The sequence below is a fragment of the Heliangelus exortis genome, chromosome 16, assembly GCF_036169615.1.
Source record: "Heliangelus exortis chromosome 16, bHelExo1.hap1, whole genome shotgun sequence".
In the NCBI taxonomy this organism is placed as follows: Eukaryota; Metazoa; Chordata; class Aves; order Apodiformes; family Trochilidae; genus Heliangelus; species Heliangelus exortis.
In genome coordinates, this window is record NC_092437.1 from 11,771,577 (window position 1) to 11,793,458 (window position 21,882).

A 21,882-nucleotide genomic window follows, 5' to 3' on the forward strand; every position below is an offset into this window, starting at 1 on the left:
TCACTCCTTTTCCTCTGCCCTCATCCATTTGATTGAGCACATAATACATATTATGCAATCATGCCATTAACATCCTTAATGAAAAAAAACAAAAAAAAAACCCTCTTTTGGCATAGAGGCTTCATTACAGATTTGCTCTGAGTTACACTACCTTAGCAATCCCAGCCTCCCAGGGGCCCACCTCCATAGCTTCAGTCCTCAGAATCTGCCCATGTAGCAAAACATTCCTGGCATTCCCCCAAAGGAAAAGGTCCAGCAGACAGATAATCATCTCTGGGCAGAGCAAGCTCTGAGGTTAATGCTACCAGCAGAAGACACCAGATAGCATTAATGGAGCTTCAAGAAATCCCTCAGCTCATCAGTATCTGGGTCTCCCATCACCTCACACTCAGCCAGTGAATACCAATGGGTTGGGGTTTGTTGCTGGACAGGACAGTACAAGAACATCAGTGATGTTTATAAATGCACAGGAGTTCCCATTTCAGCCCCTTGTGATTTTTCTAAGAGGCTTTCTTTTTGGTTGAATTATCAGGGAGACCTTTTTATGACTGCTGCTTGATCACCAACACCTCAGAAGGCCACAGACCAGTCAGTGATACTTTGCCACACCACGCTGGGACTTGCAACATGGCTTGTGATTTCATGCTTAGAGCTTAGGAGGGAGCATCACCACTTGGGAAGGGCAACATCAGCTTTGGCAGACATAGTCCTTTGCAATGCATGTGAAAAGGGGTCTGTTACACCTAACATAGACTTCTTTGTATTTTTATTATCTGAAACTGCTGAACTTCAAGGCAAAAAAAAAATATTGAGGAGCTCAGAGTAAAGATTCCCAATTGCCAAAGCAAAATGAGAACCAGAGGTAGATCTCAGTCTGTGTTACATCTCTAACAAGGGAATTTCAGTCTTAAATCAGCAGGAACCCTTGGGCCAAGCTGTCAAGAAGTTCACAGGTACGAGCACCCCGTGGCAGCTGAGCACACAAAGTGAAGAAGCCCACTGTGCTCCAGCACTGCTGCAGCCTGCCCAGTCCCAAGGAGTCATTTTGGGCAAAGCCTCCAAGCCCTTGTTTCTGAAGCACTTCTGTTCACAACCCCACACATCCACCTCCATATGGGTACCCTTTTTTTGGGGCCATCAGCCCAAATTTAAGAACCACACCTCTAGATGCTAGAACAGCACTTACTGTAAAAAGAAAACCAGCATCAGCTTTAATATCAGCAGTAGAGCAATCCTGCTGCAGAAGCACAAACTCAAGAGCCTGCTGGAGCAATTTTCTCACTGAGCATCCAAGTCCCTCATGCAACGAAGAAACAATTGCAGAAGACAGGATGATCACCAGGTACTGAGCAGCCACATAAGGGACAGACTTGCAGCAGTTCCAGGGAAATAAAGCATCCGGAGCTTTAAAACAAGATGTGGGTGGGAAGGACTAAACTCAGCTACTAAATAGTACCAGACAGCAAGCGTAGGGCACTGGAGCCCATCTGCAGCACAGACTGAAGACTAATAGAGTGCTGCAGCCCCTTCCCAGCTGAGCATTTTTGGATTACTTCATCCCCCATGCCCTTTTGCAATATGCTCGTTTCAAGAGCTGCGTTACGTTCTGGCTCAGCATCAGCTCCCATTCCCGCACTTACAGTTGCTATAACCAAAAAGACAACTGCAAAATACTTTGGCTGAAAGCAAGGAAATGGGGTTTGGCAGGTTGGGATCACTGATTTTTTTTATTTTTTTTTTTTCCTCTGTGGATCCTGCTTCAGAGTTGTCCTTTCAGACCTTGAGTTCAGCCGATGGCTTTTGCAGCTTATTGAGTCCACTGGTTTATGGCAATGTTTTTCTGCTCACTGAACTGGCTCATTCTTTTAGCAGAACAAACTGTTCCACGTTGAGGCAGGAGTTGGCTGTGTTTTAACAAAGGATTTTTCCCTTCTGACAGTGTTTTGCAAAAGACCCAAAAAAAGGAGTTTGGAGCCAAGTTACAAAAGGTCAGGAGAGGCGAGTGGAGCACTGGGTGTAGTTCCTGTATGTCACAGCCAGTCAAGGAAATGGGTGGGGAGAAGAGGAATGACATTTTGAGTTGCAATAATATATATAAAGTGATACTAATGAGGAATGGGCTTTTGAATGGGGATGGCAAGCATGCAGGCACTGTAACTTCTGCTTTACAAGAGCAGGCTTGTTAGGTAGGCTGGGTCCCTGCAATCATTTATCCATGTGAAGTACACATTTAAGAGTTCAAGTAGCACTAGCAGCAAGAAAAAGGCACTTCTTTGCTTCCCTTCCCCAAGCTGATTTCAAGGAGCTACCTCTCATCTCCCTCAGCCAAATGAATATTCAAAAGGCTCTTGCCAAGGGAACACCAGTCAACCACCAGCACAATGCTGGGGAAAAGAAATCCTGGGCTGAGAGACCTGCCTGGGAGCAGCACTTTGTCCTCCCCCTCGCTCAGCTCTACCATCCCAACCATTTGCAATATGGGGCCAAGGTATTCCTACAGAGGTTTGCTGGGTGCCACAGCTGCTCTGTTTGCTCCTTTCCCTGCCACACAGCAGGACAAGACCTCTAAGACCTCTGGTGAGGAGCTGCTGCCCAGAGGATGAGCATCCACTGGCAGGGGGGCTATGGGTGGGCAAGGATCAAGCACTGTGGTCCCAGCAACACAGCTCTCCCTAGGGAACTGATGGCAGATCTTCCCTCTCCTCTTCCAGAGGCTGGGACCACTGATGTTTCTGGTGTTGGATGGACAGGTTTGGCCCCTCTCCCTGCTCAGCAGCTGGTAGGGTCAGGGTCTTTCCATGCTATGCATGGACAAACCAAGATGGCCAACTCCAGCCTTGCAGATGTTGGAAGGAGGGGAGCCAAGGGGATCTGCAGTTGACAACATGTCATGCCTAATATTCAAGCTTTTCCAGGCCTCAGAGGATCCCTGAATAGAAAGAAACCACCCACCACTGGAGCACAGCCACTTTTGTGGCTAGAAGGGGCAGATGTTCAACCCCATACAACAATGCAACACAACAGTTGAGGCTGTAAGTGAAGAATGCTGCATCCACTTAAAAATGAAGAGGGAAATTAGGGACACCACCTAATTCTAGAACCACCATTTGGTCCTGATGCTTACAGTTTACATACCTACTCTGCAAGAATGGCACAGGGCTTTCTTCCATTGCCTTAAATAGACAATTCCTTGGCCTGAAGTGCTGAACCACAAGAGCTTCAGAAGCATAGGGTCAGACTGGCAAGTTTCAGCTGGAACACCATTTCCCAAAAAAGTCCAGCTTCTTTTTAGTACCTACATAAGTGACAGACTTCCCGAGGTCCCTGCTTCCCAACAGGTCCTGCCAGCACAGAGTAGGGCTCTTGTTAAGAAAGCTCAACATCCTCATGGCCAAACCCTTTGCTGAGATACACTGCAGGAGAAGCCAAGCTTCAGGAGTCCTCCTCCCACAGCTAACATTAGATGCTCCACCACTTTTTGGCAAGAACATCGTCCCTACCACCAAACCTTCATCCACTGACCCCTGAGAGCTCCCAGGGGACAGCCTCCTCCCGTTCTCTGAAATAGTCACCATTTCTCTTAGTACTGATGGTGAGAGAAAAAATGGATTTGGGATTTCATTCGAGATCTCCATGGGCAAGATCCAAGCGTGCAAAATGTGCACCTGCCAGCCAAATGCAATCCTTGTCATCTGCTCTCTGGTTTGAAAACTCTATTTGTTCACATATTTGTCAAGCCACCCTGGACAGTATGCAGAGATACAGAACAAAGTTCAAGGGTTATTTGTGATATGAACCATGCTTGTCAGGACTCTTCTCCAGCTGTTCAGTGACACTTGGAATGGGTTGTCCTTAATGGAGAGTCAAGTATTTTTTTAGTTGAAAACTCACCATCCTCTGTAGGTCAGCTATGAGCTGAAAACATCCCAGTTATTTACTGCTGAGAGCTGAAGGAATTTCCTTACTCTCAGAAGACAGGCATTTAAAATTAGCTTCAAGTACAGTTGTGATAAACAAATTATGTTCTCCTTTCCCTCTCCTGGTTTTCAGTTTGTTTGTTTTTTAAATCATGCCTGATGGTCCAACCAGCCTTTTCCTTAGCAGCCTTCTGCAACTCCTCATTTGAAACTCAAAGACACAGAAGAACTACAGACATCTCCTGAAAAAAATCAGCCAAACCAAATCCCTGCTTTCTGAGTTTTCCTTTTGACCCCAGGGACCTCCATTTTTCGAACAACGTTTAAAAAAACCCAAACCACCAAGACATACTTTTTTTTTTTTTTTTTTTTCCCTATTGAAAGTGAAAGGTTGGGAGTTGGGTTGTTACCTTCTGAGAGGGTACAGGGGCTCAGGACTTTAGGTCTCTTCTTGCTGGCTGGAAGATGAGCTCACCAGCCCAGCCCACCCACCCTGGAGCCAGCTTTCAGCACACTGATGAGGAGGTGTTTATGATGGCCCAAGTAAAGAGTTCAGGACCGAGATCTCCTACAAGCCTATATTCAAAATATTGATGTACTCACTCATTTTTGGATCACAAGGATATGAAAAGATCCCTTTAAAAACTTCAGCCTCACTGGGAGAATTGCTGCCTTGCCATGAGCTAGCAAGGCTGCCCATGAACTGCCAGCAACTCCATACAATAGTTTATTATTTTTAAACCTTTCAAACATCAGTGCAGCAAACTTAACCATGATATTTGAAAGATTAAGACACGAACACTATCATATTATTCAATTTAGCTCCAACACTGAGCACTTATTTCTGCAGACAGACTCACAGCTACCACTACATTTCCAACTGTTAACACTGACAAATGCTTACAGCTTTAAGTCACGTTGCAGCACCACTGTGTAAACCAAATGTGGGAAATAAGAACAAGGCAATAACTGTCACTGTGCAAATGCTGCCCAATTCCTGCCAAGCCATACCAAACCCATCCTCAGGCCCTGGCCAGAGGCTTCAAAAATACACCTGTAGAAATTAAAACTTGACAAAATCCCTGCTTTCTGTGTGCACAGACAGGGATGAAGTTCAGTACACCCCCAACAGCTTTCTTAGATGAGCTTTCTAAATATTTTGTGTGTTTACACAAGTGCAAAGAGCCTTGCTGCCTCCTTGCTGCCCCAGCTCAGTGCCACCAAGCAGCGTGGCAGCTCTGGGTGAGGAAGTGATGTGCCAACCCCCCCTGCAAAAGGTTTAGGTCTTGCTCCCATTTTCTCAGCCCATGTGGGAGAAACCTCAGTCCCATCCTTCATCCATCAAGAAGGTGCTGGCTCCCCTTGAAGGAATGGCACCACTTGCTTTTTCCAAAGAGCTCTGTGCAGCCCCCTTTGCAGAATTAAGGCTGCTGCTGAGCTGCATTGCTGGCTTGGCTCCCCTGTGTCCTATTTTGGGACTGATGTGGGTGCCATAGAAACACAGAACAGCTCCAGCTGGGAGGAACTGCTGGGGGACACCTGGGCCAATCCCACCCCCAGCAAAGAGCTTCCATCAAGTCTTCACCAGACAGGTGAAGCTGCCTTATCAGTACCAAGCTCTTGTTTCCTGTAACCTGCTGGTGCATGGGTACAGAACAGCTTCCTGGCTACTTGTGTCATGTAAAGACCACTGAATAATATTTCAATATTTCATTCAAAACTCCACATTGCCCAAAAAAACAAAACCAAAAAAAAAAAAAACCCCAAACAAAACAAGCAAAAAACCCAACCTAAATCATAAGTGTAGAAGGTTCCAGGACTTTTTGCCCCTTCCTTTGACAACAGCAAAGAGAGTTTACTAATAGCTGCTTTATTTGCCCAAATCAGATATGTGGAGTTGCAACAGAAAGGGAAAGGACAGGATAAAAAAGGGAAAGGATTTCTGCTTAAATTTCAGGCTGCTTAAAGGAGAGCAGACTGCTGCATTTTGCCTTCTTGAAATCATCTCACCCTCTGCAAACAATTGTATGAGTTAGATGAGACTGGGTGCAGGACTGGAAGGATGGAATAACATCCTTCATGGGAATAAGGGAATAACCATGGAATGGACGAAATGAAATGAGTCAATAAAAAAAAAAAAAAATCAGTTTGCCTATTTGAAGGCTTTCATTTCATTAGAGCTGATTTGATTTGAAGCCTTCAGAGAAGAGCTGTCTTTCAGGAATCTAAAATTTCCCAGTCCTCCAACTGAACGTACCCATGCAAAGTCTGCCATGGGTAACAGAAATATTCCTGATTTACACCACCAAAAACATCACAGCCTGTGCAGGAACCTCAGAGAAACAGAAACCAAGACTGCCTCCTCCTTTTTCAGGGGGAAATGAAGGGTGGTCTCATTACACCAGTCTAAAGCATTTATCATCACTAAGGTGAATGACAGAGTATATATCATTAACTCTGCTTAACATAACTCAGAAAACAACAGGATGAATTAAATTGCAGGAGGAGTGAGCACAGGGGACGATAATGTAAAAATAACATTTCTGCTGTGTCAGCAGGCAGTCTGCAAATACAGGAATGGGGATGAGTGGCTGGCTCAGGGGTTTGGTAACAGCACGCTGGAGCCTTTCCTTTCCAGGGCAGCATTCCAAATCGTAGCCATGTTAACAGAACATGGTCCTCCAGGCACCTGCTTTCCTCCTTGGGCTGGGAGAGAGCAGGCTTGGCTGCCTCTCATGATATTGCACCAAAATGACAGCGTGTCACAGTGGGTAAAGCTCAGGACAGCACAACTCCCTCCATACACAAGCCTGTAATCACCTGGCAACAAAAGATTAAGCAAATAGACGTCTGCAGAGTCAGGGGAGAAAGGGGGAGAGGTGTTCACAGACCTCAGTCAAGTCAGGAGCAGAGCAGGTAGCTTCACCCTGGAGCCCCACAAGGGTAATGCTCTTAAGATCAATCACACAAATCCCTGCCTCAAGCTGCTTACCCAAGCGGCCAGGATCAGGCAGAGCAGCTGAGCAAGAGGGTTTGTTAAGTGACCTCTCCCTGGATTAATGCTGTAAAACTGTACCTACCTTCCAGCAACAGCTGGAAAAGTAGTTTGCAACACTGCCCATACCACTGAGGAGCTTTACTGCTACTGGTTTGAGGTTCTTCTTCACCCTCTTGATGCTTTTAGATCAGCAGTCACTGGAGGCAGCACACAAAATTCAAGGCCAGCTGCCCCTATCAGTACCTTTCATCCTCTCCTTCCTTCTGAAATCAGGCACAAGTCTCATAACCACCTGGCTAATACTGGTTAGTGGTGAAAAGCTGCTAGGAAAGAAGATACTCTCACCTTTTAGGTTACACAAGTTGCCATCCTGGGCAAGGACCCATGAGACTGCAGCTCCCCACCAAGCCTTGCTTGTAAGAGGATATTCAAGCTACAGTGAGCAACACACCACTCACCATCCCCCAGGGCATACAGGTGTTCTGAAACCTTCACCAGGTATTAGCCTCCTCCTTGTTGCCTGGCATCTTCTCATCTCACCCTTCCTCTGCCAGCAGTTATTTCCATGGCATTCTAGATCACCCCAAAGGGATGCTTACTGAGCCACTCCCCAGAGCTTCTCTTTTTAGCATCCTCCACCAGACAGCTCTGAAGGTTCTCAGAAATCACACATCCACGTGATCTGCCATACCCATGCACACCAGTCTGGTGCTTACCCTCCACAATGCACAAAGCACCCTGAACAATTAAAAAATCCACAACTAGGGAAAAATCTGTGGCCTTAAATGTGCACTAAATGTCCCAGCATGAGGAGGATCACACAAACCATGCAAGGGGAAAACCAGAAGGTGAGACAGCAGAAGTACTTGAAGATACCACATCCCCTATAATGACAATTCCATTTCTTTCCTTTTAGTCCAGCTTGCTCTTCAGGACACAGTTTGGAGAGGGCTCCCAGCTACAGGCAGAGTCAGAGGGAACAGCTGGCAGACCTACCTGAAATCTGTGGTTTACAACCCCTGGTCTACAAGCAGCCCCAGCCTGTTCTCCTGTTCTGGAGAGCACATGCTGCCAGCTGCCCAGCCTTGCAGCATCCCCCCAGCACCCTGTCAAATAACTCAAGATACCTTGAAGTGAAGGGAGTTTGGGGTTTTGTTTTTTGGGAAGGGTAGATGAAAGCACAGCTCCAACAGGGATGGATTTTCCCAACTGCTGGGCCACGCCTCTTGCACAGATGATTAAAACTTCTTATGACAAATACTCACACCAAAGATGAAAGATCTGGCCCCAGTTTACACTCTGCTACTAAGCTGCTTTGCTGTTCTTAACAGCCTGCATGAGCTATTGTATCCCACTATAAGAACCAGAGGAAAATACAGGTATCTATACTTTCACTCAGTCTGGAAACCAAAGCAGGGAGAGGTGAAACAATCTGCTGGGGTACATCCATGTACCAGCATCTCTATTCACAGAGCCACAACCTCTCCCCAGCAGCCACCCAGGTTTGAAGCAAACCAAAACCAGCACAGAAGCAAACACAGAAGCATACACTGAAAGAAAACTTCACACCAAAGGAGCACCAGAAACCTGTCTGACCCAAACCACCCACTGATTCCCAGCTAAAGGAAGGACTGGAAGTGATGCCATGGGAGGCCTCTCAGCTCCAGGAGCACTCACCTTGTTAATGCCTGTCTGCAGTGTGCAGGGAGCCCCAGGATCTCATAAATCAAGAGCTCTGGGCACCTATAAAACCATTGAAATGGATCATTCTGTTGTTTTCCCCAGAAAAACAGAAGAAAGGTCCATGAGATGGTCATGCTTCCTACTCTGTCCAGGCTCTTCAGACACTCACTATGGAAAGGGCTCGCATTGCCTTCCCACTGCCACAGCTCCTGGCTGGAAGGGAAATGTTGTCACCACCATGCTACAGAAAGGGAAATGAGGCACGCAGCAATTTTAAGAAACTCACCCAAGGTTACAGGAAGCTTTCAGCAAAGCAAGGAATTGAACCCAGTGAGTCCCAATCCAGTTGTTTACCAGGGACAATCCTTTGAACGGGCCACCTTTAGTCAGAAACCCTCCCGGTTTGGACCCAGCAGCACTGCCAAGAGATTATGCTGAATTCTGTCAGCACAGAGAATTATTACGAGTTTCCCTTCCAGCCCAATATGCTCAAAGACTTGTTTTAGAAATAAAATAAAACTTGCAGCATGTGCTGGAACAGACAACTCCTGAGCACTGCAGACAGCTGAACCACCAAAGTGCTCGGAAGGCTCCAAATCAAGCTGGGAGAAAAGGAGGTGTTTTACCTCCACGGTTAATCCTGCTGCTTTGAAGGGTGGCCTCCAGTGAGTAAGAACTTACCAGTTCCTGGGTTTCACCTTGGATTTGCATCTTCATTCATAAATACCTCTGGATGAAACAGAGGATTTCAGCCATAGCACTGAGCCAGACATCAAAAAAAACCTTTCCCTTCACACACAGCCTCTCTTTGAACCTGGTGTGCCTCCAGTTTGTGTTGCTATAAAACCAACCAAATGGACTTAATCCATGATCTCATGGGCCATGGGCACAGTTCTCTGCCTTCCTAAAGAAAATCTGACTACAGAATCTTTCACTCCATTCACAAAAACTAGAAATGGCCTTTTCTGGAGTCTCCACTCTCCACCATTTCATGCCCCAAACCCCTCTGACCTCCATCATGGGGAAAAGCTCCAAAATCTTTCCAATAATCAGATGCAGTTTTTAATACAACTGACAACCAAACCACGTCCCTGGATACCTACAGTGCTCAGATAATTCTCAGTTGATGACAAACACTCCAAGTGTCTGGTGACAGGTCTGGAAAAGACCACGCAGGACAGAATTTGCCTTTCACACAATAAAACCTGGGCTGCACAGAGGGGTGAGTCAAAACAACTACTGTGGGTCTAGACAAGAAGTTTACGAAGTGTTTAAGCACTCAGTGGCCTCGTTTTCTGTGTACAAGCATGTTTCATGCCATGGGTGCTGTCTTCAGTACAATCATCAGGATGAACCCCTCAGCCCTCTGCAAGAACCAGCTCAGCAGAACCTCCGGTAGGTCATTAGCAACAAGACCAAACAAGCAGCAGTAGCCTCCAGATCCATGAGCCCAAACGGAAGGCTGAGGAGGCCTGACATCAGCTATGTCAAAAATTTGCTTGCTTTGAAATCCTACTCCTGCTTATTTATGTTACAGGAGTACCCAGAGGCTGCAGCCAAGCCAGCATCTGCCCTACAAAGCTCCAGCTGGAGAAGTGCATTTGCACATCTAATGGCCACCTCCACCTAGAGCTCCCACCCAGCAGCCAGTCATGAGCAACTCATACTTTTGCAGTTAAAATAAATAAAAACCAGGCAGGTTTGGAGGAGAGGAGAGGAGATGCAGCAGCAGCAGGGTGGGCAGGCTGCAGCTCCTGCACAAGTGTTGGGAGCAAAGCCCCTGGTCAGGCACCCTGGACACTGATGTCCCTGGGGCTTTTCTACTGCTCCCATAGCAGAGCTAAGCTCTGCCTCTCAGCAGCCAAAAGACCCTGGTGAAAACACCATGCATGGAGCAGGTCTGTGCTCTGCAAATCCCTGGAAGGATGTAGAAAAGGTTGCTAACCTAAACAGACACCTCTAAGATTGATTCATACAAAGGATGAAATCAAGAAGTAAAAATAACATTTCCAACACACCAAAGACATATCGAGCCCTTAATCCAACAGCAAATTTACAGGCCAAGAACATTCCTTGCTGCTCCTACCTTCATTTCTAAGGTCCAAGTCAGCAATGGCTTTGGAGGAGCCTGTCTGAAGGCAACAGGCAGCTCAGGGAACAGCCAAGCCCAAGAACTGGGATTTGCAGGAAGGGAAGTTAAATAATTGAAGAGACAACCAAGCACAGTTCACTAGATATTGCTCCACAACCCAGGCACTGAAAGTTGAAAACACAAAACATTTCCTCCCTGAATGTCTTAAATCCCCATTTTCTTATTTCAAAGACTTCTACTTGCTTCAGCACCCAGATATGCACATCCCAAATGCACTGCTTAGGAATAGGGTGCTGTAAACAAAGTCTTACAAACTAGGAAGGTCAACACACAACATATTTTACCCATTACTCCAATACATCCTACAAGTTCTGCAAGCTTGGTAAAGAAAGAGTCTCTTTAAAAATCTAGGGTGGGGAAGAATTAGCTCACCAAAACCATAAACAGATTTGCTTTGCACTTTCAGTCCAAGAGAAAAACAAGACAGGCTATGTGCACATTGATGCACACAATAGCACAATCATTTTAAAAACAAATGAACTGGGAGGGAGAGGACACCAGAGGAGGGTTGGGGGAAGGAGGAGTGGAGAGAAAAGGGCCAACTCCAAGAGCAGGGATCCAGAGTTTGATTCTTAAAGCTTCCTGAGAAGATATTAGAAAGGCTCTGCGTGCCAGCACGCAGGGAAGGTGACACAGGTTGCCACAATGCCACCATCTGCCTGTGGGTGGAAGCCCTTGAGTAACAAATGACATTAGTTTCTGGAGATGTAACACAAAGGAATTCTTCCCACTTACCCAGTGACCTTCTGCACAAAGCATCCAAACATTTTATTCCTATCTTTCACTGGCAAATACCAAAGGATAGAAAATTTAATTCCCTATCCCTACTGTGCCTCCCAAGAGGCCCTGACCCTGGTTACAAAGGCAGAATGAAGCTATAAAACCTTTACCCTCTTCCTCCTGCCCAATTCTCCATCTCGATGGAAAGACAACCCAGAAAGCAACAACATTGGCTGTGTTTGCAAGGTTATTGCCACAAGGTATTGAGGGACCTACCTAGTGTGCAAGGAGTGGAGGCAGCTTGAAGGAGGACAGCTCTCAGGAGGGTGCTCATGGATCCCAGCACTGCACGTGCTACAGCAAGGTCTGCTCCTTTATTCCTACCAGTTTAACAGACTGGATTTAGCCTGCAGAACTAGAAGTGTGTCAGAACAGCTCCAGCAAACAGCATCAGTCCAGTTGCTCATTATTTAATAAAAGTCTAGGAACAAACTGTCTCCAGGCATGCCACAAGTTGAGTAGACATCACTCTGGGGTTTTAAAATTCCCATTTCTGTGGGGACACTGTCATTTATCACAAAGCCATGAACTGGGTGAATGAATTCCCCACCAGGCTGCTCACTAGTGCTTAACCATAGAGCTTCATTTCTTACAAACGAAATGGCTTTGCTCTCGTATGAAACCAAGTTTCTTAAACAAATCTGGAATTGTGTGATGGAAAAAGAGTCTTATTTCCAAGAACACTTCCATTAACAGAAGGCACAGAGAAAATGCACCCCTCTCCTGACCCCTTATCCACACTATGGGGCAGATGAACATGAAGTTATATGGATTCTTAGGGGTGGGGGGGAAATACATGAGTGATCTAGCACAAAGATGAGAAGCACCAGCCAGGAGAAGAGGACAAATGCAGAGGACACCTGAACTCTGTCCTGCCCAGCGCGTGACAAAGCCAAACAAAATTACCCCTTCTCAGGGACTCCTGGGACTACAACCTAAGACCTGTACCAACCATGGAGCAGAGCAGGGCTCAAAGGTTAACACAGCAAACCATTGCCTGACCACTTGTTTCAGCCTTCATAGCACAACCCTGCAATCCACTGAAATACACCACAGCTCCTTGTGCAGGATGAGACAGAAAGGTGCATGTGGCACCCAGAGCCTGGGGTGGCAGTGGTGACCTACCTGCACGGGGGACCACATCCTTGGCCTGTCCTTCTCCAGCTCCTCCTCCGTGCTCGTGTGCATCTTTAAAGTGCCTGCAGTCGCTTCAGCTGCGCTGGGATTTGGGGCTGGAAGGGAAAATGTCACACCAACAATTACTGCTGCACCTCTGCAGACCTCATGACTACTGGCTAGTAAAGGCTAAAAGTAAAAATAAAACATCCACCAGAGTCTCCCAGCTCAGCCCATCCACCTTGCTGCCCACTCCGAGCAAAGCTGTACTACATATCTTCACTGAAGCATCCCAAAATGCACCTATTTGGGTTTTTTTTTTTTTTCTGCGCTCAATTAGCAAAATCATAATTTAGCAGAAGTTAACAAAGTTTGCTGAATTAATCACCAAGCACTCAATTGGGCTACTCTCAACCCAGTAACAGTAAAACACCTCCCAGTTGCAGCATGCTGGAAACAAGACCTGCTGCTGGTCCCTGGTTCTTGGCCACAACTCAAGGACTCAGTTTGTTAACAGGACTGGAAACTGCACTGGCTGAGAACATATTTAAAGCAGCAGTCACAGCACCCTGACCAACACCACTGCAGCCTGCAGCTATATATAATCTGCAGTTTCCCTTTTAGCTGTGGGCTTCTTCTCTCCCCTCTGTTTTCCTCTGCTGTTGTCCAGTCCCTGTTCCCTCATCCCTGGAGAAGCAGCAGAGCCTGCCCGATGTATTTCATAATTTCTAAACTTAACTGTCTAAAGGGATCACCAGCCAAGTGGATTTCTGGGATTAAGTTCAGACTAGGGAAGAAAACAGCATGCTGAAAAACAAAAAGTCATCCTGGAAAAAGGTGAGCCAGAGCTTGTAACAAGGATGGAAAATAGGAAAATTATGTTGTGACTCCTGAGTAAAGGAAAACTGAGGCTCTTAGGTCCTGCTAGAGCATGGTCCAGCAACAGGTTCTCCTCCCCCAGCAAGATGTCCCAAGTGGCTCTTTGCTTCAGCCAGAGTGTGTGCTCAAGCTGCAGTCCCCTGCCAAAGCCTCACAGATCTGCTGGATCCTGCTGACCATATCCTTTGCTCACAACTAGCCAGTTTCTTTGATTAAAATAAATAACCAAATAATCGTCAGGGACAGATCTAACCAAATAACTAGAACAGATTCATTAGTCTTTGGGAAGGTGCTTCCTAACCCTGTCTGAAAATGCTGCAGACAGGAGCACCCACTCTGGCTGTAACAGGACCAACTGAACAGGAACTAGAGTTTAAAAAAACCAAAAAACCAAAAAAGTAAAAGAATTGGACTAGTTGCTGAAGAATGTATACTTTATTTCATTATTTTCCTGGTTTCTCTGTGGTATTTGCTGTATATTATTTTCCAGATTTAATTCACGGCAAATGTAACGTGAGCAGAAAACTGAAGGAAAACTCAGCCCCAAGTCTGGCAAATCACAAGAGTTCAGAGAACAAGAAAAAAATGCTTTAAATGCCTGCTAGATGCCACAGCTTTTTCTTTTTTTCCTTCCTTTTCTTTTTTTTCCTCCCTCAAAATGAAGGGAAGGCTTATTCTGCACCAATTAGGTTTCAACACACTTGGAAGGATCCCAGTGCTGAATGCCGGGACCTTGACAGAACAGGTGACAACTTTTCTGTGCCAGAAAAAAGTTTAACATATAATAAGAAACAAATACTAGACTGCTGATGGAGAGCGATTTTAGTCCAGCAATTTGTGTAAATATCCTGTAATGACTTGCACAATACTTCAGACTCCCAAATGAAGTGATAACAGCACGGCTCCAGCTGCTTGCCTGCCATTCCCAAGCCCCATCCACTATGGCAGGTTTAATAGCATTCACACCTTCCTTTAGGGATTCAACACATGCCTTGGACTTTAACAAACAAGGTTTCATGATCCTTAGGAGTACCTAAATTAAGAGGAGTGACCTTGGTCACAGCAGTCGCAGCAGCTTCACACTTCCCAAAATTAAAGATGGTTTAAATAGAAACTCAAGCTGGAGGCAAAGAAAAATTTGATTTTCCTGAAAGCTGGTTCTGAAAGCACGGAGCATAAACCCTGCAAATTTGGCACTGTGAGCCACTATTACCTTGGCAGCTCCTCCTTGAATTGCCCAAAGCTGCTGCTTCAAATGAAATAACCCAGGCACGAGCTGGGGGCAGGGGCAGGGTCGGGGTCTCCTCTGAGCAGCACACACGGAGCTTAACACTGAAATGGGAACAGCAACAAGGACAACCAAGGAATGCTTTCTTCCCTATCTTCTTTCACATATGGAAACCCCAGCACAGGGGTGCCACAACACACTCAGGTCCTTCTGTTTTGGGGATTTCCACTGTCTGCAGAGATCAGCACTGCCACCCCACCACCATCCTTCCCTCACCTTCAGGGTCCTCGGGCTGGGCTGAGCAGCTCAAATCCTGCACACAGGTCAGGAATGGTGAATGTTTTCCCCAAATATCAGACTGAACACAGAGAGCAAATCATCCTTACCTAAAACTGTGGTGCCTTGACCAAGAAATTCCCCTGAGCACACTGGGACAGGCAGCACTGCTGTTAACTCAGGTATAAAAAAGCAGTAGTAATAATACTATTATAATACAAATTATCAGCACAAGGGACCTCACTGCTCCCAGCTTTGCACACAGCTTGGCTGAAGCCAAAGGGTTATTATTTTTTTGGATGCATGGACCTCGCACAGTTAGCAAAGAAAAACCACACTGACAGTTGTTACCCAGCCCACAATATCTTCTTAAGGTGATTTATCATTTAAAAGTGTCAGACAGAAATGTAATCATTTTAAAAAGTGAATAAAATATTATATATCGCACTCACAGCCTGCAACAACCACTGCCAAATTCCTCTGTCAATTTCTGAAGGATTATAATCACATTCTTCTTCTAATACTTTATTCTCTTGCTTTTGTGCCAAAGAGATGGGAAAGAGAGCAAGGACTACTTCAGAACAGAGTCTGATGATCCAAACCAAAACTGAAAATAAAGGAAAGTGCTGCACACACCCCCCCTCCTTGTGGGGGATGCTCAGCAAGAGCACCCTTGGGTGCTGGCTGTAACACAGCAGCCAAAACACTTTCAGACATCAGTGTCATTTTAAAAATTTTAAACCAGGTTTTCCCCATGAATTTTTTTTTTATTGTGAGGGAATTGTGCAGGAGGACAAATTTTGTGTTTCTGCCATTGAGAAACACCCCTCTCTCTTACAGAAACAGCTCAACTCAACAGTGGGCACACAGGGTCAGTGGGACCTCTTACCACTACATTTGCTGTTCAGAACCCCCCCCTTGTCTTCTCTCTAAAGTCTCCTTCTGCTTGAGGGGGAAGAGATGAGCAGCCCCATCACTGCTCTTCCTGCTACAGATGAGCCCTGTCTGAGCAAACTGGGTCCCCATCCCACTTCCTTCAGGGACCTGACTGGGGCTCAGCCTGGGGAGAGTTACACAGAACAAGGATTTCAGCATTTCCTACTCAGAATTGAAGTGTCTTTTTTTTTTTCCTTCCCCCCACCCTGAAAAAAGAAAAAAATAAATGCCTGGTTCTCAGTCATACAAAGGAGAAACAAAACCATTTAGAAATGGAAGCAAAACCTTATTCTTCCAAATTAATGGGAAAAATTTTCAACACGAACACAAGAAAAATGTTGGGCTTGTTGTTTGGGTTTTTTCCCCCCTATAAGGCACTTTTTTTTTTTCAGGACAGTGTTCCTTTATAAAAGCATTCTTCTGAAAGCACTTCTCCTGTGAAGCTCCCCCTCCAACAGCTACTGTTACAAATCTGTGATAAAAGAGGCATTCAGCAGGGCTTGGCACACAAATAGCACCCAAAGTGGCACTGCCAAAGCCTCACGATTTTATCACAAGCTCCAAAATATTTGGAGAAAGAAAAGATGCTTCTGCCGAGAGCATCAGGTAGGAGAAGCTTCAGTTCTTGGGGTTGTGAAAACCTCAGATTTCATCTGGGAGAAATAGCAGAAAGAAAGGTGTCTAAACATGATGCTGTAGGAAAATTCTCAAGCAGGAGTGCAATATGATCCAGTTTTCAAGGTCCAGGCAGAAGGAACCTTGGATTACCACTTGGTTTGATCCAGCTGCAGGATTTTGCAGTTCCACTGGTGACTTCAGAATATTTTGGAAGGGGATGCTGTGAAATTCAGCCCTGGAAGCACCATCAGAACAAATGCTTAGCAATGGCTGGATTAGAGCTGCCATCCCTGGAGCCACATCACTTCAGCCAGGGCTCAGCTACACACATGGGAGCAGAGCCAGCAAGGTCCTGGGGGTGGACTTTGGAGCTCAGCTGAACAGGGATGCTTTGCTTGCCTAGACAGGTTATGTGTCTGTGAATTAGCCACACAACCCTGCCAAAAAGAAAAGAAAAAGTTTTGCTCTGCCCTTCCTCAGCCCCCACATTTCCCTGTCCTTGCTCCTGTAGTGTCTTCCCTATCCTTTAGCACATTCCAGAGCTTTCCAAAAGCTCCTGCACCAGCTGGAAGCTGCCTGTTGTTATCCCCAACCAGATCAGCTGTCTCACAAACCTCTAATTTAAGTTTGGAAGGGAAATATAAATGGAAATAAGACCCCAGGCTGACTCAGAAGCCCAGCAAGCCAGGTCCATCAAAGCCTGGGGGATGCAAGGGTCCTGATGGAGGAGGACAAGCCCTGGTGGCACGGACAGAGAGAGCTTTGCCATTCCTGGGGAAGAGGGGCTGAGCCCACAACCAGCAAGATTTTAAGACCTACAGGGTAGCTTTGCCAGGACACACACACCCCCCAAACAGCAAGCCCAGCTCTTCTGTCCTGCTGCTTCTCCTGGCAGTGCCAGAAACAAACCACAGTCAAACCAGACCCAGCATCCACAGCACAAGGGAAAAAAAGAAACATCTCAGGAATGAATAGATTTCAGCTGGGATCTCCCAGGAGATGGTATTAAAATGAAGGAGGGAAGAAATAAATAAACGGAGGAGAAAAGAATCAGTTTGCCAGGATCAGCCATGGCAACTTCTAAAACTACAAGTCAAGCCCTGAACACCCCAGCTCCCAGTCTGGGATACTGGGAAACACCCAGGATAACACAGAGCAGTGAGAGGAGGGGACCTCCCCACCCCTCTCTGCCCAAGAATTCCCATTTCCCAGCTTTCCTCTGGAAACCACGACACTCTAGAGGTTTGGGTTTTTTTCTGTAAAAAGCTGGGATTTTCACTGAAGTCCCTGGTTCTGGTTTTAATCCAAGTGTCAGATGTCAGGAGATGGTGCTGGGCTGCAGGAGCTGGCCACCAGCCAAACCCTCTTCCAACCAGCCCAGCTGGGGTCAGGATTTTGGAATCCACACTGATACATTTGGGAAACAGTTTCCAAAATGCAGAGTTTAACCCCAAAATTATATCGTACAGCAGCAAGCACAACTCTGTAATACTCTATAAATACAACACTATGTACCACGTTCCCCAGGTCCAACTCTAAATCTGGTTCATCCATCAGTCACAGAAAATATAAATATCCTCCCTGGTTTTCAGTGCAATATTCCCAAGCTGATCCAGAGAACCTATGGAGTCACTAAGCTATAATTAGTGGTTTATTATAAAAGGTGTTTGGGATGCCTGTCAGCACTGAAGGACACTCTGTATTTAAGGTACCCTTAACACACATAGCAGCAGCTGGCCTTTTTTTTTTTGGCTTTAATAAAAAAAAAGCCAACTTGTTTACTCACCTCAAGTGACTTTTCTCTTGGGCTATGCTTTGCAAGAGTATTTTCAGCCTATAACTTGATTAATGACATTTGAAAAAGGCAAAAAGAAAAAGCCACCAGTGAGGTGGTTAAAGATTTTTTTTTTTTATCCAGAGCTTATAGTTCATTACCAGCTCAATCCTGCTTTAAAAAAAAAAAAAAAAATTAATCATGTGCAGGATGTGCACATTCACTTATTCGTTATTGTAGGATTGTTGACATTAGCTTTCACTTTTAGAAAAAGATGAAGTGTGGAGGGGAAATGAAACAATGCAATACTTCTTTGGGACTGTCTCTAACATTGGGAAAATATTCAAAGCAAATACAGTGGTGATCAGCTTGCATACCTTCCCACAGAGCCCCCAGATTGGAGTTATAACATAATAAATACTCTTTCAAAGCACTTGGCCCTTTTTTTTTTTTTTTTTTTTTTTTTTACCATTTTAAATAACACCTGACAACATGACCACATCTTGAGCTTTTGGGAGGGAGAGGATCAGGGATGTTCACTGGGACCTGGTCTCCCTGCTGGCTCTCACAGCCCAGGGGGACTCTGGGCAGCTCTCATTCCCCATGCTGAAAACAGAGGACACTGGATCACCAGAGTGATGCCAGAGTGTTTCCCATTGCAGGCACCCCTGTTTCCCTCATCCTGCACACTCCTTCAGATAAAAGTTGCTCCATCAAACCCAGTGGGATTTTTCACCTTTCCATGCAGCACTTGGATGTCAGCAGACCAGCCCCTCAATTTCTAAATAAAATGTTTTCAGGCCTACAAGCACTAAGCTATATCAGAACTTAGCAAATGTTGCTAAAATTAAGTTCAAACTGGAATGAAAAGGCATCTTTGAAGTGATGCTCTGGCTCAGCACCTGGTAGCAGCATCACCTCTGCTTTGTTGTTGGGAAACAAGTCCTGAGGGTGAGGTGGCCATGGCCAGGAGATGGACAGGGCTGCTCAAGGAAGGAAAAAAAAACATCATTAGGAGATGAAATCATCTCTGCTAGTACTGAATGGGAATTCAGATGTGTAATTACACCACCTGCCAGGTACAGCTCTGCAGAGGTGACCTTTCCTGATGCTGTCTGGACATGACACCATGGGGGCATCAAGATGGAAAGAGGATTTATTTGACTACACACCAGAACTGGCCAAGAAAAGCAGCTGCAGAAGGCAGAGCAGAGCTGCAGATTCCTGTGGTAAGAGGGCGCCCAGCTCCTGGACTGCTCTGAAATTGCCCCTTTCCTAATGCTGATCTCCATCTGTCCCTTCAAAGCACAACAAGGAAATACGGGAAATACAGAACCAAACGTAAATATTAATGCCTCCAGTGGATGTATTTTTGCATCACTGCAAGGGAATATTTTCTTCTTCCAGTAGACTATTTACTGTTACAATACCTACATAAAATTATGCATATTTGACTTACAATTTCTATTTCCTCCACCCCTCTCCCCCCTAAAAGCAACTGAAATTGAGTTTCCCAGCTGCAAAATTACAGTACTTTGTATTTGCAATTCAGTGTCAAGAACCTCCCTCATCTCCTTTTATAATCACATGGAGAACAGCTACACTGCACATACCATTTTTTGCTACATTGAGCTTGAGGAAAATTTAAGACTTCCTCCCCGCCCTGTCTTCTTTTTAATGGGAGATGTGATTATTGAAATTATTTCAGAAAATAGTCAGCATTCACCAATCAGCTCAGCAGTTTGGGTTTTCTTCATCTGCTGGTTACATGCTAATTATTGTGCTGGTGGGATTATTTCCCATTCACATTTAGAATTTACAACACAGCAGGGAATTGATTAAATTAGAAGACAAAAAAAAAAAAAAATCAATGCCATTTTAAATTCAACATTTCTGTTGGTGGGGTTTTTTTAGTTGGTTTTTTTTTTATTTTTTTTCCTACTCTCATGCCTACAAGGACCTGACAAACTCAGCCCCAGTAGAACAGATGCACGAGGCAGCATTTCCATGTGTCAGGGGCAGAACAGCAACAACACCCTCGGAAGGCAAAGCAAGCCTCCATCTTCACCACCATCCCTGTTTTCCACAGCACTCCTTGATGCTTCGTGCCAACCATACCCTCTTCCACTTAGCCAACGTTTGTAACTAAGAAGGCAAAGTCCCCTATGGGTAGGAAATAAGCCCCATGGCCAAGCCCAGATCTCCAGCACTGCCCAAACCCCTGTGCTGAGGTCAGGAGAGGGGTTTGCATACACAGGGAGCAGAGATGGCAATGGCAGACGTGTCCCATGATGGCCTCAGCCCCCTCAGAAGTTCTGATGGACTTGGGTGGCTTCATCCTCACCCCAGAAGAGCGAGAAGAACAGAGCACCACATCTCCACAACACCCACTGTCAGTAACTGGGTTCTCCAGTTATCAGGTCTGCCAGCTAAGCACAGGTCCCTGATGGAGACCTTCTTTAGAAGGTACCAGAGATCCTTAATTTTGCTACATCTCAAATAATTTTTTCCACCTCATTTAAGCAGAGCAAGCATGGTTGTTGGTCCTTGCATACTGAGCAGAGCAGGGGCTCTGTGTATGCCTTGCATCACTCTTTCTTGGAGGGAACCCCAGAAACCAAGGGCTCCTTCTCACCCTCTCAGCTGGAGCAGCCACCAGCCCATCACTCCTGCAGTAAGGCAGAAGAGGATCAGGGGCCTACTGTGACCCAAATGTGAAGGTTGGCAAGAAGACACCAGCAAAATCAGGAGAGCATGGAGCAGCAAACAGAGCTTGGGAAAGGGTTAAGTGTAGATGGACACAGCAATGACAATTAACTGGAGAAGGTTTTTGTACAATCAACCTCCAGTGCACTGGCTCTAAAGTTACCTCCTCCAAAGCACCTCAATTTCTAGTGCTTTTTGTAAGCACTGCTGTGATTGCCACTGCCAAATCTCCAACCTCCAGGAACAGTTCCAGCACCTGGCAGAGCAGCAAAGGGCTCAGCACCACGAATCCAGGCTGGGGGAGCTGAGCACCACCAGGCATCAGCTGTGCAGGGAAAACAGCTGAAGGCAAAGGACCTGCAAACTGCTGTGTTTGCTATATCACCCTCAGCTCCTGTCTTTCCTGCCTGCAAAGCAGCAGGAAAATGCCAGACAGGGGAGCAGGGAGCAGAGGCTGCTGTGTAAAACATCCACTGAGCATCCCAGTGCACGCAGGACCAGAGGAGAGGTGCCCAGCAGGTGGGTTATGGTTTTAATAAAATATTCACAATCATCTGCTTGCTCTCAGGCCACACCACGTCTGCTTCCCCTCTGCTAGCATGGCTCAGGGTTGATTTTTTATTTTTAAAGTAGTCCTGTCTCTGTAGATCAGAGACACTCCTCTTGTCTTACATTATTTTCTGACATGGAAATGGATTCCTAGCAAAGAAATAAAGAGCAGGATACAACTCAGAGGAGACTGCTTTTACATCCCACTGAACAAAACAAAATACAGGCTGGCATAACCTCCTGCACACACTTCAGGATGACCCATCTCTA

At 45.8% G+C, this 21,882-nt stretch overlaps 1 protein-coding gene across 29 annotated transcripts in view; it reads right to left on the minus strand.

Annotated features, from left to right (window-relative positions):
- The window catches only part of ZHX3 (zinc fingers and homeoboxes 3), a 44,715-nt gene that overhangs the window by 17,112 nt on the left and 5,721 nt on the right, over positions 1-21,882 (minus strand). For 6 of the 29 annotated variants that reach the window (XR_011729113.1, XR_011729112.1, XM_071760037.1 and 3 more), the window contains 2 exons: positions 12,656-12,762; positions 11,747-11,885 (listed from right to left, as the gene is read on the minus strand). The exons of 3 other annotated variants lie outside the window; for them this stretch is intronic. The gene's annotated coding sequence lies outside the window, so the exon portion shown is untranslated. Of the gene's footprint in view, positions 1-8,592; positions 8,812-11,746; positions 11,886-12,655; positions 12,763-21,882 lie in introns of those variants that run through there. 20 more of the 29 variants (XM_071760045.1, XM_071760040.1, XM_071760051.1 and 17 more) reach the window with 8 other exon arrangements.